Here is a 20,104-nt window from a genome sequence, read left to right as displayed (position 1 = left end):
CTAGATAGCACAGTGGATAAAGCACAGGCCCTGGATTCAGGAGTACCTGAGTTCAAATCCGGCCTCGGACACTTGACACTTACTAGCTGTGTGACTCTGGGCAAGTCACTTAACCCTCATTGCCCCGCAAAAAAAAAATGTATATAAATCCACATAATCTACTAGCTGGTGTCCTATTCAGCACAGGCTGGTTAGTATCCATGCAGCATGCTAAATTTTTATTTTCTTCCCTGCTTAATAAAAACCTTTCTTTAGTTTTACAGGCATTCTATTTCTCTGGTTTTCCTTCCCTTCTGGAAAGGAGGGGATTTAAATCTCAAGAACTGGCCTTTGAATTCTCTGGAGAACTGGCCTTTGCATTCTTAGGTTTCCACTTTAGGGAATGAGAGATCTAAATTCCATTTAAGAGAGATTTGCCTCTGTTTATACATTGAAGGCAAGGTTGCCAGATGTGAAGATAACAGAAAGCTGGGAGGGGAGCTTTGTAGTTATTCTGGTGGCTGGATGGGAAGACTATGTATAACAAGATAAAATCGAAGGATACATCTACACACAAAATCAGTGTCACAAAGAAAACCCGTAGGAAAACAATCTCAATGAGAATCCTCCTGAAAAAGATTTTCTATTTTTAGTGTCCTATAAAGATCAACTTTAATCCAACTCATGGGCAAGTCAAGACAACACTGTGATGTCATTGGTCCTCTTCAAAAACAAAGGAAAAACAACATCAACTTCAATCAAATAGTGTGGTAGTGCCTGGTACCTATTAGATATTTAATTAATGCTTTGAGGATTGAATGATTGGTATATACGGTTGCAAAACACAATACAAGCAAAAACCAAATAAACAAAAAACTCAGGCTGTGTTATTAGAAGTATAATATCTCAAAGGAGAGATTCCCTGTAGTCTGCCCTACTCAGAACACAACTAGTAGTATTGCATTCAATTCTGGGAATCAGAGTTTAAGTAATTAACAAACTAAAATATGGCCGAGAGTGGTACAAGTATTTGAAAGAGAGCTAGGTGGTGCAGTGGAGAGAATGCTAGGTCTGAAGTCAGGACAACCTGAATTCAAATCTAGCCTCAGACATTTCCTAGCTGTATGATTCAGGGCGGGTTACTTAACTGCTGTCTGCTTCAGTTTTTTCAACTGTAAAATGGGGGATAATGATAGCACCTATCACCCAGAGTTATTGTTAGGATCAAAAGGAGATAATATTTATAAATCACCTACGTCAGTACTTGGCACTTAGTAGGCCCTTAATAAATGTTTCTTTCCTTCCTTATGTCAAAAGTGAAATTATTGATAGAACTGGAACAAATCTCTTCCCTCTTCCCAGCATATATTCTTTTTTTTTAATTTAGAATTTTATTTCTCCCCAATTACATATAAAAACAATGTTAATGTCCATTTAAAAAACTTCGTGTTCCAAATTCTCTTCCTCCCTCCCTCCCAACCCCCCCTTAAGAATACAAGCAATTCAATATAAATTATACATGTGTAGTCATGCAAAACATTTGCACATTAGTCAGGTTGTAAAAGAAAGCAGACCAAAAAAACTTAAGAAAAAGAAACTAAAAAAATATGCTTCAATCTCTATTCAGACACTATCAGTTCTTTCTCTGGAGATGGATCACATTTTTTTATGTCCTTCAGAATTGTCTTGGATCATCGCATTGCTGAGAATAGCCAAGTCATTCACATCTTGCTGATCATCTAACAATGTTGCTGTTACTTTGTATACAGTACATTTCACTTGGCATCAGCTCATGTAAATTTTTCCAGGTCTTTCTGAGAACATCCTGCTCATCATTACATAGTTACCATTGCTAACCCCATCATATAGTCTTTTTTTGTGGGGCAATGAGGGTTAAATGACTTGCCTGGGCAAGCTAGTAAGTGTCAAGTGTCTGAGGTCACATTTGAACTCATGTCCTCCTGAATCCAGGGCCGGTGCTTTACCCACTGTGCCACCTAACTGCCCCCTCAAATATTTGAAGATAGCTATCATCAGCCCTAAAGTTTCCTCTTTTCCAAGTAGTGAACCCCCTATTGATGGAAGTGTTCAAGCACATATTGGATGTGGAGATGCTCTAGAGGCTAATTTCTACTTGGCACTGAGAGGTTATATTTCATGAACCCAGCGGTCCTTTCCTACTTTGAGATTCAATGAACTATTTTTGGAATTCCTACTATGTGTTCACTTTTTTTCCTCCAAATAAATATTTTATTATTTTCCAGTTACATTTAGAGATAGTTTTCAACATTTGTTTTTATAAGTTTTCTAGTTTCAAATTTTTCTCTCTCCCTCCTCTCCCTCCCCCCTTCCAAAGACAGCAAGTAATCTGATATAGGTTATATATGTAAAATTACATTAACCATATTTATACATTAGTCATGTAATGAGAGAAGAATCAGAGCAAAAAGGAAAAACCTCAAAAAAGAAAAACAACAGCACCAAAAACAATAGAAATAGTATGGTTCGATCTGCATCCAGATTCAACAGTTCTTTTTTTTTCTGGATTTGGAGAGCATTTTCCATCAAGAGTCCTTTGGAACTATCTTGGACCATTGTATTGCTGAAAAGAATCAAGTCTATCACAGTTGATCATATGTGTTCACTTTTGCCATCGTTTTTGTAGGGGATGATGGGGCCTCAGGCATGGTCCCTACCTTCAAAGATCTTAAAGTCTTTGAAATATGAAATAACAGAAAAAGAAAAGCAAGGGAAACCTGAAGGCAACATTGACTTGTGAAACACAGACACTATACCAGTAGGCTTTCCTATTTCTGATTTTAAAGAAGAGTTTTGATAATAGATGAATGTAGGTTTTAAGATTTCAAGGAAAGAGTGACTTTCCATATGGCTATACCATGCCATGGTGGGCTGATCCAATAGCATGATGGCCTTCAACATTCCCTTAACCACAATAGGTGATCATCTTTGTGTCATTATAACTTTCATTCACATACAATTCAAATAGCCCATAGTTCTTTTTTTTTGCAGGGCTATGGGGGTTAAGTGACTTGCCCAGGGTCACACAGCTAGTAAGTGTCAAGTATCTGAGGCTGGATTTGAACTAAGGTACTCCTGAATCCAGGGCCAGTGAGCCCATAGTTCTTAAAACATCTAAATAATAATTTTAAAAATTAGAGTTAATCCAAGTGTAATAAACATTTAAACACTTACTGGGTACATGGGAAGGGAACAAGAATTTATTAAATGCCTACTATGTGCTAGGCACTGTGCTAAGCATTTTACAAATATTATCTCATTTGTTCACAGTCTGGTGTGGGAGACGACATGCAAACTATATACAAACAAGATATAGACAGGATAAATTGGAAATAATTTCAGATATTGGCATAAACAAATATACTAGTGATGTATAAGAGAACAGATCAGTTTCCTTAGTGAAACGCTGTGCTAGGGGCTATGAATAGAAAGATAAGCAGAAGATAATCTCTGCTCTTAGGGAGCTTACATTACTCTTAATGTGAAATATAAAAATCATACCAGCTGGAGAGGCTAGGGAAGGCTTCTTGTAGTAGGTGGGATTAAAGCTAGGCCTTATGGGATGTGTACAAGTTATATATCTTGTCTCCTCCTATGGAATGTAAACTCCTTGAGGGCAGGGATTGTCTCATGTTAGTGCTTATAGCCTCACAACTTAGCACAGTGCCTGGCACAGAGTAGGTTCTTCATAAATGCTTTCTGATTTTGGATATTATGGAGATATAGCTAATACTGTAGGTAGGTAAGCTCAGAAAGAGTAAGTGACTTGCTTAGGTTCACATAGTAAACTGGGCTGGGATTCAAACTCAGGTTTACTGATTTACTTGTGCTCTGCTCTTTTCCCCACATCATCTCACAAAAGACACTTTGAAGAAATATTGAAATCTGTGGAGAGAACATTGTGGAGAAATGCTGGGCATAAAAGAGAAATACTGAACCTAGAAAATGTAATATAAATGTAATATAAATAGAGGCATGTCGGACAAAAACAAAACGGTCCCTGATGTCTGATCCAATCCCAATGTGAGAATTTTTGACTCAAGCTTTTTTTTTCTGTTACTGTGATAAGAAAAGATTGTAATGGTGAAGAAACCCTGGCTCATACTTCTTGCCACTGTTGTGATAGAAGAAGAATACTGGTCTAGTCACTATTTGGAGCTTTAGATGTTGCTGGAAGCTAAGAGGTTGTGATGACTTCAGAATCAAGGCTGGGGAAGAAGCTGCAGCTCCTGTTTTGACTATCTGGCAGGTGTTGTTATCTTCTCCCTTCTGTTACTTATTTCCAGACATGGATATACCCTTAAATTCCCTTCCTGCTTTCTGTCAGATTCCATCTTTCTATGTTGCTTATGTATTTGCATTCCATATAAGCTGATGCCCTCTTCTCTCTGACTTTTGTATAGAGCTTGTACTCTAAGGGTAAGAAAACACTGTGGGTAATTATCTTGGTGTAGTTGATTCAGTGATTGACAGCAGTGCCACCTAATGAACAGACCTTTGGATAATTTTTATAGTATGTTGTAATATAGTAATTGGGGGAGCTGGGATCTTGAGATAAGTCCAGGGTCTTTTCCACTATATTATGCTCCCTCCCTGACCAAACAAATAACTTCCTGCAACCCCCAAACAAATAAACCAAACCTCACCTAACCAACCAAACAAAAACCTAAGGAGGCCAATCAAAAGAGACTTCCTGGAGAAGAAAACTGTGAAATGGGATTTAGAAGCATGACTGGGTTATGAAATGTCAGGGGAGAGGTTTGGGAAGCCTATTGAGGTGAAATAACCAGGGCAAAAGTTGGCATAGTGGATAGAATGTAAGATTTGTATACCTGAGATTGGATCCTGCCACTGCCACTGACTAGCTTTGTGAGGCTAGGCAAGTCACTTCTCTGTGCTTCAGTTTCCTCATCTGTAAGATGAAGTAGTTAGATAGACCTGATGACAACTGAGGTCCTTTCTAGTACTAAATATATGAACCTGTGATCCTACATGGGAAGAAAGAAGTTGATTTTGTTGTTGTTTTTTCTTTTGGGGGGAAGGAGAACAGCACTACCTCCTAATAGCTAGCATTTATTTATTACTTTAAGATTTACAAATCACTTTACAGGGGGCAGCGAGGTAGTGAAGTGGATAAAGCACCAGCCCTGGGTTCAGGAAGACCTGAGTTCAAATCCGGTCTCAGACCCTTGACACTTACTAGCTGTGTGACCCTGGGCAAGTCACTTAACCCTCATTGCCCCGAAAAAAACCACCACCACCAACAATAAACAAAACAAAACAAAACAAATCACTTTACAAACATCCTATCATTTTGTCCTCACAACAACCGAGTGGTAGGCTCTATTATTGTCCCTGTTTTACAAATGAGAAAATAGAAGTAGACAAAAGTTGAGCAACTCACTAACAGTAATTATCCACTGTACCACCTAGGTGCTTCTATCAAGTACAAGGTTGGAAGGTGAAAATATGCTAAAACAAAATAAGTTTCTGAATGAATATTGGTTCAAGTTTCATTGTGGCTGCTCAATCAATGCCTAAGGCAATCCAGTCCAACTCTGGCTCTCCTCTAGTTGTTAGGAAGTTTTCCCCTTATATCAAGGCTATGGCTATCTTTTTCTACAAGTGCCACTCATTGCTTCTTCAATCTGGGGCCAAGCAGGGCAAGGGTTGACCTTATTCCAATGAACACATGCCATTGTTCACCAAGAATGACAAGATGACCCCACCTGCTACATAATGACAGGGTTCACTGAGGACAGCTGATTAGCTGAGGATTCAGAGGTACAGCAGAAATATTGAGGGTGCTTGGCCTTTGTGCAACCAGAAAGAATTCTCAGCTTCAGAGGAGGGATCGTGCCCTTAATCACTGAAAGAAAACTTGTGACTACCCCAGTTAGAGGGAAGGAGAGGGAAGGGGACAAAGGACAAGAAGGGAAGATAATAAGCATTTATATGCTAGGCACTGTGCTAAGTGCTTTACAAATATTATCTCATTTGATCCTCACAACAACCTTGAGAAGTAGGTGCTATTAATATCTCCATTTTGCATTTGAGAAAACTGGGACAAATTGCTTAATTACTTCATTAACTAATCAGCTATTTCCATAGTATTTGTCCTCACTACCAATAACGTCTTTCAGTACATGCCACTGACTGAAACTGACGTGGCACCCTCTGGGGGAGGTCTGACCTCTGACCTTTCCCCTGTCAAGAGCACCAGAGGTAAAGACAGCAAATAGAGTAAGAACACTATTGAGCTAGACGAGGTCCAGAGAGAGGACTGACCTAATCAGTCAGATGCTGATGATCTTACCCTTGGAGGATCAGTTAAAGAACAAGGATATTGAGACAGCTAGGTGGAGCAGTGGATAAAGCACTGGCCCTGGATTCAGGAAGACCTGAGTTCAAATCCAGCCTCAGACACTTGACACTTACTAGCTGTGTGACTCTGGGCAAGTCACTTAACCCTCTTTGCCCTGCAAAAACAAACAAACAAGAACAAGGATATTTAATATGGAAAAGAGAAAATATATTTATTTGGGGGGGTGAGACCCATGGAAGGAATGAATAAATGACAAATCATTCATTAAATGTGCCCCAAATTGTACTAAGCTCTGTGAATACAAAGAGAAAAGAGAAAAGAGTCCCTGCCCTCATGGAACTTACATTCAAATGAAAGAGATAATACATATAAAGAGGTGGTGGCCAGGCAGCTGGGTGCTTTGGTTTGGAAAGTTACAGGGATGATGAGTGGAGCTATATATGACGACCTTTCTAGGATCAATAATAGCAATGCTGATTTGATTGCAGTACCTTAAATGGCATAGGAGGGGGTAGGGAAGGACAGGTTACATGTGAGGTAGCAAGGCGACAGGAGAGAAGATAGGGGTGGGGAGGGAAGCATAAAGCAAAACAGCCAGAGTAGAAATGACATGTTCACAAATCAGAACCTGGAGTATAGGAGATACCTGCGATGACTCCTTTCAAGTATTTGAAAGACTATCTTTGTGGAAGAGGGATTTTACCTGTTCAACTTTCAATTAGACTGGAGCACTATGAGCAAGGGCTACAAGTTGTGGAAAGGAAGATTTAGGATCGACATGAGGGAAAACTTCTTTACAACTGGAAGGGTCCAGAAATGGAATGGTTGTTTCAGGCAGTAGCAAGTTTCCCCTTACAAGAGATCTTCCAGTGGAGACTGGATGATCACCTCTTAGGGATGCCAAAGCAATATTTAGAAATTATTTTTGGGGGGCAAAACCAGTTTGGAAGGCATCCAATAGCAGCAATAGCAGAAGACACTCTAGCTGTGGATATAGTCAAAACATGAGAGGGAGTGGTTCATGCTGGACCTCTGTCCCAGTCATTGGGGGGTTGTGTGTGTGTGTGTTTGTGGGGAGTGTTGGGGGGTAGGGAACATGTGCCTGGTGAAGTGACAAGGACCTATGGGTGAAAGTTTGAAGTAGGTAAGGGAGTGGAATCATGTGCCATGAGATAGTCCAGTGGAGGATTCAAGATGCAGAGATAGGGGTCCACTGTAGGGAGGAATGATATCCTCTAGATGTCAGTGCCCTGGGGAAAAGTCCCTGTCATTTCTTTTCTTTTTTTTTCTTTTTTGTGGGGCAATGAGGGTTAAGTGATTTGCCCAGGGTCACACAGCTAGTAAGTGTCAAGTGTCTGAGGCCAGATTTGAACTCAGTTCCTCCTGAATTCAGGGCTGGTGCTCTATCTACTATGTCACCTAGTTGTCCCCATCATTTCAATTTAGTTATGGTTCTGGTACTGACCTCCCTGACTTCGTTTAAGTCTAACTAAAATCCCACCTTGTACAAGAATATTCCACAATCTCTCTTAATTCCAGGGCCTTTCCTCTGTTAATTATTTCCTATTTATCCTGTATGTAGCTTGCTTTGTGTTTGTGTATATATATTCTGCTTGCTGTTTCCCCCATTAGACTGTAAGCTCCTTGAAGGCAGGGACTATCTTTTGCCTCTTTTTGTATCTCTAGCACTCAGCACAGTGCCTGACACATAGTAGTAGGTGCTTAAAAATGTTTATTGATTGATTGACAGATGCTATAGAGGGCATTCCTGTTGAGCTATGAATTGGGTTAGAAAACCTCTAAGGTCCTTTCCAATGCTGTCATTCTAAGGAATTAGAGTCATCTCAATTATCACATATATTTTTGTGTGCCATGCAGGTTTCACATGGTCAACATTTCATCCAGGGCCATCTTCTCTATGCAGTCTAGCATTCTCTTACATCAGACTCACGCCACTAACACTACACGCATCCAAAGATTGTGAATTGATTCCAATAAGATTTTTATTTTTTTTTAGTGAGGCAATTGGGGTTAAGTGACTTGCCCAGGGTCACACAGCTAGTAAGTGTTAAGTGTCTGAGGCTGGATTTGAACTCAGGTACTCCTGACTCCAGGGCCGGTGCTCTATCCACTGCGCCATCTAGCTGCCCCCCAATAAGATTTTAATAGAATCAGTTTGGTACAGTGAAAAATGGGTTGGATTTGGACCCAAATTAAAAACCTACCTCTTGCCATTTAATAGCTAGGTGAGTTTGGGCAAGCCACTTAACTTTTCTGTGTCTCAGTATCCTCCTCTGTAAAACTAAGTGACTCATAAGTTCCCTCTGAGGTCTCAATCTATAACCCAATGATCTTCCACCAAAATAAACTTACTTGGGATTCTAATTTAAAATGAATTTAAAAAATTATCTTCTAAGTTTCTTATTTGTTTATTCATCATTTGAGATTATCTATGTATTGTTTCAATCCATGAGTGTGGATGTTTAAAATCTTGTAACTTAGTACAGGTAAGGGCTAGAAGGGATTCTGGAAGACAGAGAATCTGGAACTTCGAGGGATGGTGGTGGGAAGGATGTTACATTTAGACCTTCCAATGGGCTAGGTGAGTTAGTGAGGTGGTGGGGTGAGACTGTGGGGTGGAGGGGTCACAGAACTTGAATGTGGATCAAATAGTCTCAAAGGCAGTCCATGTGGCGTAGATAGTGGAGGTCAAGGATGGGCCCCTCCTTTTCCAAATATTCAGATTCCTTCCTTGATGGCATCTCCCCCTGAACCTGATGATGGAGAAATATGTGAGGAACTGTCAGTCACAGATCCTATGTGGGTGGAAAGTAGCATTCCACAAGCCTAGGTTGTGTCTCACAAGCGAAGGGCAGAACCCAAGAGCAAGATAAAAGGGATACCGGGGCACAGGATACCTCAGTTTACTTGCCTCCTGTGGTGAGAGACTGAGCCCTACTCCAAGAGAGGATCAGGTACGTGAATCCATCTGGGCTTGCGGATAGTTGAGAACCAGGCTCAAGAGGAGAGGAGAGAAGGAATCCTGGAGCCAGATGTGAGGGAAAAAAGCAAGGATGTAGGTTGTAATGAGGGAGATGGAACCAGATGGTTATTATGGTCCCTTCTTGCACTGACATTCTATGTCAACAGTTAAAAAGGATATGGGAGAGGGGGAGCAGTAGAGATGATTAGGGAGCAGAGGAATAATAGAGAGAAAGGCTGTAGGCTGCCTTGGTTTGCTACAAAAGTCCAATTATTTTCTTAAACCAGAGAGGCTTCTATCAAGTTTTAGAAATGCAAGATTTAGACTATCACATTGTTGTGTAATGTGTTGTCCACAGGGAACAGTAGTATAGCTTTAAAAATAGAGCCATACTCCTGGAAAGAGCTCTAGAGACACAGGTTTAAATTCTACCTCTTCAGCTTGACAGCTGTGGGACCTTCAGTAAGTCACTTCATTCTCTGGTCCTTGGTTTCTTTATCTGTGAAATGAAGTGATTGGACTGTGATCTTTAAGGTTCTTTTTCATTCTAACAGTGATTCTGTGACTTATGACCCTTTTGGCTCTGGGGGAAGTTTTATGGTGCAGTGTAATTAATAGGCACTAGGCTGGATGGTGAATAGTAGTAGGTCTTGTCTCTCTTCATCCATGGGCCAGTCAACTGATTTCTTCAGGCTTCTGTTTTCTCATCTGTCCAATGTGAAGGTAGAGTTAGGATAATATCTAAAGTTCTTTCAAGGTTTAACATTCTATGTCCTGACAGCACAGATCTCTGGGGAATGATTCCTGGAGAAAACATATCATGAGCATGTTAAGCTTTTTAAATGCATGTTAATGCAACTCTCAGTTGGTTCCCTGTTTGGATATTTCTTTTAATTTAATTTTAAAAAAATTAAAAAAATTTTTTGGTGGGGCAATGAGGGTTGTGACTTGCCCAGGTTCACACAGCTAGTGTCAAGTGTCTGAGGTCACATTTGAACTCAGGTTGTCCTGAATCCAGGGCCTGTGCTTTATCCACTGCGCCATCTAGCTGCCCCCTGGATAATTCTTCCTTCCTTCCTTCCTTCCTTTCTTTCTTTTTCTTAAAAAGCCTTTTCATTTTCCCTTATCTCACCTGAATTAATCTTTTAAAATCTTGATAGACTAAAAATTGAGACAGTAAAGATTTGGGTCTGCATCTACCCTGCATCTGTTCCTAGGAACAAATCCACATTGAGATAGAAGTATAGCATCCTCATTTGGCTTCCATAACCATAGGGAACACATTTGGATACTATATCTTTTTGGGGGGGAGGGGCTGGGAAGAGAGGGAAGAAAGTCTTATAAAGGAGAGGAGTTGGGAGTTGCCATAGATGTTTCCTGGTAGTAAAGCAAAGTGTGGAGAGGAGGAAGCCTTGGCTCCTAGGATCAGTCATAGGACAATATATTCGTGAGCTCAAGAGCTCAGCAGAAGTCACTGTTGTCAGTTTCCTCTGATCAGTTTCCATTTTCTGTTGCCCATCTTGGGTCGATCACTAGATATTTTCCTCAACTATCAGTCTCAAGGGGGTGTTTTGGGAAATCAAAGATTATCCTAATCTCCTGTTTGCTTCTCTCTCAGATTTACTGAGCTCCCACAAAGATGTCCTGCCAACAAAGCCAACAGAAGTGCCAGCCCCCTCCCAAATGCCAGACCCCCAAGTGCCCACCAAAGTGCCCCCCTAAGGCCCCGGTTTCTTCCTGCTGCGGCTCCAGCTCTGGAGGATGCTGCGGCTCTAGCTGTGGGGGCGGAGGCGGTGGATGCTGCCTGAGTTCCCACCACAGGAGATCCCGAAGACGCCAGCGCCAAAGCTCCGGATGCTGTGGCCATAGCAGCGGCGGCGGCGGCGGTTGCTGCAGCAGCGGCCATAGCAGCGGTGGAGGCGGCGGCTGCTGCAGCAGCGGGGGCGGCGGCGGCGGCGGGGGCTGCTGCAGCATCGGCCATAGCAGCGGTGGAAGCGGCGGCGGAGGCTGCTGCAGCAGCGGCGGCGGCGGTGGTGGGAGCACTCAGCAATCCGGGGGATGCTGTTGAGCTGGTCCCCTCAGTCAACACCAACCGTATTAAAGGAATCCCAAAACCAGTGACCCTGCCCCATCCTGAAGCTTCTCCTCTTTCGTTGCTCGAATGCCTCCCCCCTTCCTTCCTGGGCCCAGAATTCCTAAGATTTTAGAAGCATCCATCCAGACGTTTCCTGGGGAATTCATCCTGCTGAAGTCCTGATTGGCCCCGTCCTAGATACCTGCTTGACCTCTCACCCCAGCTCTACCTCCTGTCTTCTAACCTTCTGGAAAGCACATAGCGCAGGAGAGGGGATCCCAAACCACGAAATGTAATGCACTATTCAGTCTGACCCACAGGGTTTCTTGGTTGAGAAGGAAAAATAAAACGAATTTACTCGGAATCCTGTTTCTGACTTTTTTCCCCCTCTGCATTTTACCTTTCTCCTGCTTTTCTTCCCTGAGTTGCTGTCTATGTCATCACTAAGCTTACCCCACTAAGCCCCAAACTGTAAGGGTGGAGATGAAAGCTTGAATGGGTAACATTGGGAACTCGGAAAACATAATAACTCAATTCAATAAACATTTAAGTACATATTTGGTATTATGGAATGCGTACTGGATTGGGGGGGGCGGGGCAATGAGGATTAAGTGACTTGCCCAGGGTCACACAGCTAGTGTCAAGTGTCTAAGGTCACATTTGAACTCAGGTCCTCCTGAATCCAGGGCCAGTGCTTTATTCACTGTTCCACCTAGGTGCCCCGAGGGGATTTCTTTATTGATGGGGGCGATAAATTGTTGAGGACTGGTGGCTAGGAGAGGGAGTTTTGATGTGGGGAGGTAGAGGGAAAGTGATGAGTGGAGTCCCTCTGTGAGTTGTCACTTGGTTATCTTGTCCTTTCCAGAAAAGATGCTTGTATTGGTTTGATTATTATTTCCAGAGATAGAAAGTAAGGTGAAGAAGGAAGGCCTATGTGTCTGACAGCAGAGAATTGCCATTTTCTTCTCCAGTTTGTTTTACAGATGAAGAAACTGAGGCAAACAGGGTAAAGTGACTTGCCCAGGGTCACACAGCTAGTCAGTGTCTGAGGCCAGATTTGAACTCAGGAAGGTGAGTCTTCCTGATTCCAAGCCCAATGCTCTATCCACTGTGCCACCTAGCTACTCATGTGCTAAATGATAGGAACACAGAAAGATGGTTGGCTTTCAAGGATATTACATTCTAACAAAGGAAGACAAATGAAAGAGAGTTGAGTGGGGGTATGGAGAAAGATAGAGAAAATACAGATAAAGTATCACCTCATTTTACCCTCATAACAACCTTGAGAGATAGGTGCTATCATCACCACCCTCATTTTACAGATGAGGAAACTGAGGCCGACTTCTGTCAGTGAAGTGACTTGCCTAGAGTCATATATCTACTAAGTGTCTCAGGCTGGATTTGACCTAACTAAGGTCTTCCTGACTCTAGGTTCAGTCTGCGATCTACTTTACCATCTAGCTCCCTCTAAGTGCTGAGATTTGATTTAATTCACTTCACTTTATTTTACTGGACTTCAATTCAGCAGAGTCTGGATGGCCACTGTACACTATTGTGTACAGTGAGGGCGGTGTGTGTGGGGTGTGGGAGGGGTGGAGGTGGGGTGAGGAGTGAGGGGAGACACAAGACTCAACATTTAGTTAAGACTCAGTCCCCACCCTCATGAAATATAGAGTTTAGTGATGAGGTACACCAAATATGCAAATACTTAAGACAATAAAATAATGCCTACTGCATGAGAGGCAGGAACAATAATAGCAACAACTAACTTTTTTGGGGGTAATTTTGTATTTTGTTTTGTAAACTTTAAGGTCTATGAACTGATTTCCTTTTCAATAACCCTTGGAAGAAAGTAGTGCTAGCTCCATTTTCCAAATGAGCTTGAGGACCTTGTCCAAGGCTCACCCTGCTAGGATTCAAATCTGTAAGGTCCAAGGAGGGCATCGAAGAAAGATGCATGGAGGAAGGGTCATTGACATGGGATTCCAAGGACAGGTAGTATTTTAACAGACAGAGACAGCAAAGGAGGAGGGGTGGAAAACATTCTTGTTACAGAGGAACCCCCCCCCCCACCAGCCGGTCAATGTAAAGGCTGGAGGTAGGGAATGTAGGAAGTATTTCTGAAAAATCAAGTGATCTATTTTGGTTGGAGAATAACTACTAGAATCTTCAAGCAGAGTCTGGATGGCCACTTTAAAAAATTATTTTTAATTAAAAAAATTTTAAAAATAAAAGTATTTTATTTATTTATTTAATTTACATGTAGAGATAGTTTTCAACATTTGTTTATATAAGATTTTCAATTTCAAATTTTTCTCCCTCCCTCCCCCCATCCCTAGACAGCAGGTAATCTGATATAGGTTTTATATATATATATATATATATATATATATATATATATATATATATATATATATATAACATTAAACATACTTCTTCATTAGTCATGTTATAAGAGAATAATCAGAGCCAAAAGGAAAAACCTCAAAAAAGAAAAACAACAGCACCAAAACCAAAAGAAATAGTATGGTCCAATCAGCATCCATATTTCACTGTTTCTTTTTTTCCCCCTGGATTTGAAGAGCCTTTTCCATCATGCGTCCTTTGGAACTTTCTTGTACTGTTGGATTGGTGAGAAGAATCTAATCTATCACAGTTGATCAACACATAATGTTGATGATACTGTGTATAATGTTCTCCTGGTTCTGCTCATCTCACTCATCATCAGTTCATGCAAGACCTTCCAGATTTCTCTGAACTCCTCCTGCTCATCATTTCTTACAGCACAATAGAATTCCATTACATTCATATACTACAACTTGTTCAGCCATTCCCCAATTGATGGGAAACCTCTCAATTTCCAATTCCTTGCCACCACAAAAAGAGCAGCTATAAATATTTTTATACATGTGGGTCCTTTTCCCTTTTTTATGATCTCTTTGGGAAAAAGACCCCAAAGTGGTATTGCTGGGTCAAAGGGTATGCACAGCTTTATAGCCCTCTGGGCATAATTCCAAATTGCTCTCCAGAATGATTGGATCAGTTCACAGCTCCATCAACAATGCATTAGTGTTCCAATTTTTCCACAGCTTCTCCAACATTTATTATTTTCCTTTTTTGTCATATTAGCCAATCTGATAGGTGTCAGGTGGCACCTCAGAGTTGTTTTAATTTGCATCTCTCTAATCAATAGTAATTTAGAGCGTTTTTTCGTATGGGGATAGCTTTGATCTCTTCATCAGAAAACTGTGGATGGCCATTTTTTAGGCATGGTTTTTTTGGGTGGGGCAATGAGGGTTAAGTGACTTGGCCAGGGTCACACAAGCTAATAATGTCAAGTGTCTGAGGCTGGATATGAACTCAGGTCCTCCTGAATCCAGGGCCGGTGCTTTATCCACTGCGCCACCTAGCTGCCCCACTTGGTAAAACATTTTAATCCTAAACCCTTTCTCTGCTGGATTAATGGTTTTCCTATTATCTGGCCAAAGAGTAAGGACTGGCCTTGTGTTTTCAGGATTGGAGGTTAAAATGGTGTGTGTGGAGAAGGTGGAGAGAGGGTTAAGAGAAATGGTGAAGGAGAGGGAGAGGAAGAAAGAAAGGGAGAAGGGGGAGAGGGAGAGGGAAAGAGAGACAGAAAAAGAGAGACAGACAGAGGGAGAGAGAGAGACAGACAGACAGACAGACACACCCACAGAGAGAGAGAGAGACAAAGACAGAGACAGAGGTGCAGAGGCACAGAGAGAGAGAGACAGAGAGAGACAGAGAGAGACAGAGAGACAGAGGCAGAGACAGAGACAGAAACAGAAAGAGACAGGGAGAGACAGAGAGGGAGATGGAGGGTAGATGGGGGAGAGGACATACATACATACAGAGAATGTCTTGGCTTTGGGGCAAGCTCTTCTCAGACTCCTAGGAATAATCTCTCCCCCTACTTTAGTATTAAATGTCATCCTTCCCCACCCTGTCCCTCAATATTCCTCTGGGATAGAGCTCCACCTGCTTGTTTGTCTGGGGTAATTCATTCTTCTGTTAACCCCATCAGTAGTCCCTTGAAAACTTGTCCCTCATTAAACTGATGATCTGATGTTCCCTACTCTCTCTCTCTCTCTCTCTCTCTCTCTCTCTCTCTCTCTCTCTCTCTCTCTCTCTCTCTCTCTCTCTCCCTCTCCCTCTCCCTCTCCCTCTCCCTCTCTCCTTCCTGCCCTGCCATTTCTGTCTATCTCCCTTGTTTCACTTTCTCCCTGCTTCCTCTCCCTTTCCCTCTCCCCGCAACACATAGTCTCAGGAAGAGGCTGGGCACAATTCCAGGAATACAGACCACTAAATATTAGAATATTTAAGGCTTGAACCATTATTTCCCTGAAGAGAAAGTATAATCAAACCAGACCCCTGAGTTCAAGCTTCCTTAACCTTTAGGGTACATTTCCTGCTTTTTCCTCTCCCCCCCCCTCACCTGGCAATTCCCCCAAGAAGAGGAAAACAATTAATGTAAAAATTAAAAGAAGGCTTCATCCATAGGATTTAGTGATTTTCTACCAATAAAAACTCCGCTTCTGGCAGAGCTGGGACAATGCATTTGTGCCCCTTAGGCAAGGTTTGAGATTCACTTTTTGCTGCACTTTACTGCCTACTTCAAGCCTTTACTTGAGCAGGTTTCTGCTTGATGACTATGCCTTTACAAAGAGGGGAATTTCTTTCCCTAAAATACATGCATTTATAAAAAAGAAACATTCCTGCGCTCCTTGTTTCATGCTCCTTGCCCATTTGCCCTCAGTAGTCTTCTACCTGCCTCAATTATTTATTTTGTCTTTTTTTGTGAGGCAATTGGGGTTAAGTGACTTGCTCAGGGTCACACAGCTAGTAAATGTTAAGTGTCTGAGGCCGAATTTGAACTCAGGTACTCCTGATTCCAGGGCTGGTGCTCTATCCACTGCGCCACCTAGCTACCCCTGCCTCAATTCTTTTATTAGTCCTGGACAAACATATAATATCTTCTGGCTCTCATCCCTCCTCCTCTATTCCCTGTCTGCCCTCCCCATCCATGGGGAGAGTGGCAGCTCCTGTTAACAAGAAGTCCTCAGAAATTCAATTGTTACCATGCTTTATTTACTAGTAAAATTAAAAAATATATACATATTCTCTCTCTCTCTCTCTCTCTCTCTCTCTCTCTCTCTCTCTCTCTCTCTCTCTCTCTCTCTCCATTTATCCATCTCTCTAATCTCTCTCTATTTCTCCTACTAGAATTTCCCCAGGCTGGGAAATCTATTTGCTACAGCAAAGAGAGCAAGGTCCTTGGGACACCAAAACTATTGTTGACTTATTGCAAATATAATTAATTGATGGTTTGGATATGGTCTTGCCTGGAGGCTAGGAATGGACGATGACTTCTGGAGGTCCTTTCTTAGTAGGAGCATCATAGGAAGTGATGAGTTGTGTTAAGAATTCCTTGTGTGTAAGAAGAAATCCATTTCCTGGATCCTCCCCCACAGCTAAGACCTTTGGAACACACTCAGGGTGAGCAGAAGGTACACGGCAGCGGTCACAGAGATGTGGTGGCTGACCTCCTCCACACTTGGCCTCCCATTGATTATGTCCAAGTATGTGATCTCTCATGCCTATGGCTTGTATGTATATAAATTCATCAATAAACAAATATTCGGTGAACCCCTGGGGATACAAAAAATTGTGAAATAGCCCTTGCCTTCAAAGAGTTTCTGGTCAGACAGATAAAAGACTTGCACATAAAAATGAATGTTATAGGGTGATAATTGATAAGCAGCCATGACTGGTTCAGACTAGGTCAGAGGGGTCAGTACAACATAACAGAGAGAACATGGGATTTTGAATCAGAGTTGCTGAGTCCAAGTCTTGCTATTGTCACTAAGTGTAATGAACTTGAATATTCATTCATTCAACAAATATTTCCTGAGCATTATATGCCATCCTCTGTACAAGGCACCTGGCATAAAAGGCCAAAAAACCAAATGGTCCCTGCCCTCAAGGGGCTTACATTCCCTTGGACAAGTCACTTCCCCTCATTTTGGTTTCCTCATTTATAAAACAAGGAGCATTTGAATTAGATAATCAATCTCTACTGTCTCTTCTGGGACAGCTAAATGGCTGCTGAGCTTGGAGTCATGAAGAGTTGAGTTAATATCCAGCCTCAGACACTATTTGTGTGACCCTGGGCAAGACACGTCACCTTGATTTGCCTTAATTCACTGGAGAGGGAAATGGCAAACCCTTCCAGTATCTACCAAGAAAACCCCACAATGGGGTCACAAAGCGTCAGACATGACTGAACTACAATGTCTCTACTGGTTCTCTATGATCCGATGATTCAGTGATCCTTTCCAGGCACTGAGCCCATGTTGAGCTAGAATTATCAAGGCAGACCCCAACAGAGAGGGAAAATGTGATGTAGACCTGAAGGGGTTGATTTCAGGAGGCAGAAAGACTTGGGAAGGACATTCTAAGCAAAGAACAGCCAACCAACCAAAAAACCAAACAAATGTTCAGAATGGAAAAAGTACATGAAGTAGATTGGTGTTTCTCAAGTGGAAGGTTCATGTAGGGGAGTTGTGGGAGATAAAGCAAGGTGAAATAGAGCCTTGAATGCCAGACTGAGAAATTCAGACTTTGTCCTATAAACATCAAGGCATCATTCTGAGTTTTGAACCTCTCAAGTGTGATTTATTCCTAGTGTGGAAATTTATTTTGATTTGGGGACCCTACCTTTAGGCTGAGATTAGAAAGCCTTAGGCCCTCAGGGTCTCTCCCCCTCCTCCTCAGCTTCAGCTGAGCGAAAAAGCCCCGTGGGCTATACAAGATGCCAGGTCAGACAGCTGGGGGTAAAAAAAGCCCCCAGCTCCCTCTGACCTGAGCCGAGCTATCTGAAAGATAGCCTGTGCTGAGGCACGTGAAGTGGGGAGTACACTGCCCCCCCCACCAGCTGCAGCTCTGGCTGGCGGATTAGCTTGGTCTGGGGGGGGGGGCGGCGGGGCGCGCGCGCGTGAAGGAAGCCCCGAGATTTGAGTGGAGAGAAGAAAAGGTATATATAGACCTGGGAGTTAGAAGAAAAAAAAGGAGCGAGGACAGACTAGATAGAGAGACAAGATTAAGGAGAGGGGCTGACTAGAGGAGGACGGACTGGATAGGCTGACTAGAGGGGAGCATGGACAAGGATGGAGGAGAGTTCGGTTCGGAAAAGGAGAGATGGGGCTGACAAGGTTACAGGCCTTAATACAAACCAGGGAAAGTATAACGTGCCCTGAGGCTGGAGGTGGTTAAGGCCCTTATTGTATTCAAGAAGTTCGAGGCGCAGCAGGTGGGAAAGAGACAGTGGAAAGAGACCGCAGGAAAGCAGTCAGGTTGTACTTTATTTCCCTGTATTCCTAATTTGAAATAGTATCTCATAAGTAAACTCTGCTTTGATTATTTGGTTAAGAGGCTTCTTAATCTTTAGTCTATCAGTTTGGGAGTAGTGTGGTGAAACTTTATAAACGGCCCATATTAAATTAACGAAGTCAGATAGCCAAATAGTCAAAAGTCTTAGATTAGTCCTCCAGTCAGATTAGCCCCCCCAAATTAGGCTAGTCAGTAAAGATATTTTTACACTAGGTACACAAAAGAAACCTCTCTGGTTCTACCCAGAGACAGCAAGTGATTCTATATCCCCTCAACACAACAGATCTAAGTGTTCTTGTGCTGGCTCCAGTCTACCTTTGCAAGCTCCTTTCATAATATTCCCCTTCACTCATTCCATGTTTGAATAAACTCACCTACTTACTCTTCCCCATCCCTGTCATTCCATCTCCTACCTGTGGTCCTTTGGACATCCCTGGAATGTATTCCTTCCTCTCCTTTACCTCTTAGCAGCTCAGCTCCTGTGTCATTTCCTGTGGGAAAAATTTACTTTATTCCCCCGATGGTTTCTTTCCCTCCCCAAATAATGATGTATGTAATAGGTATGTGCTTGTACATATATCTGTGAATGGAAATATACACATGCATATAAGAACACATGTAATGATTATGTGTGAAATGTCCACAGGTGTGGATATACACCTTGTACATGTGTGTCTATAATATATATACATCTACAATGTATATTATACATGCATACACATATATGTGCTTACAAATTGTACTCCCCAGGAGAATGTCAGTTCCTTGATGGCTGGATATGTCTTCTGTTTTTTCCTCAGTACTTAGCACAGTGCCTTGTACATACTAATAAATACTTGTTTGTGTTTTTTTCTTGTTTGTTTATTTTCTTAGGTAGGGGACAATTAGAAAGAGTTTGGAAGAGCCTAGGCACCAGCATGTATCGATTGATTATTTAGCCAAGAGTAGACTTGGGATGAGGAGGCGGTTAGGTGGCTCAGTGGATGGAGTGTTGGGTCTGGAGTCAGGAAGACCTGAGTTAAAATCCTGCCTTGGACATTTACTGGCTGTACGACCTTGGTCAAGTCACTTAACCTCTGTTTGCCTTAATCTACTGAAGAAGTAAATGGCAAACCACTTCAATATCTTTCCCAAGAAAACCCCATGGACCACAGGGTCACAAAGGGTAGGACACCAGTGAACCACAACAACAACATACTTGGGTTGAGTAGGGAGATAAAATTTTTTGATGCCCAAGAAAGGATTCAGCCTGGGTGAGGAATAGAAATAGCTCAGAACTGGAAATAGAGAACATAAA

The sequence above is a fragment of the Dromiciops gliroides genome, chromosome 4 (assembly GCF_019393635.1).
Source record: "Dromiciops gliroides isolate mDroGli1 chromosome 4, mDroGli1.pri, whole genome shotgun sequence".
Lineage (NCBI taxonomy): Eukaryota > Metazoa > Chordata > Mammalia > Microbiotheria > Microbiotheriidae > Dromiciops > Dromiciops gliroides.
The sequence above is the reverse complement of the archived record's forward strand: the minus strand, read 5'-3'. Positions refer to the sequence as shown.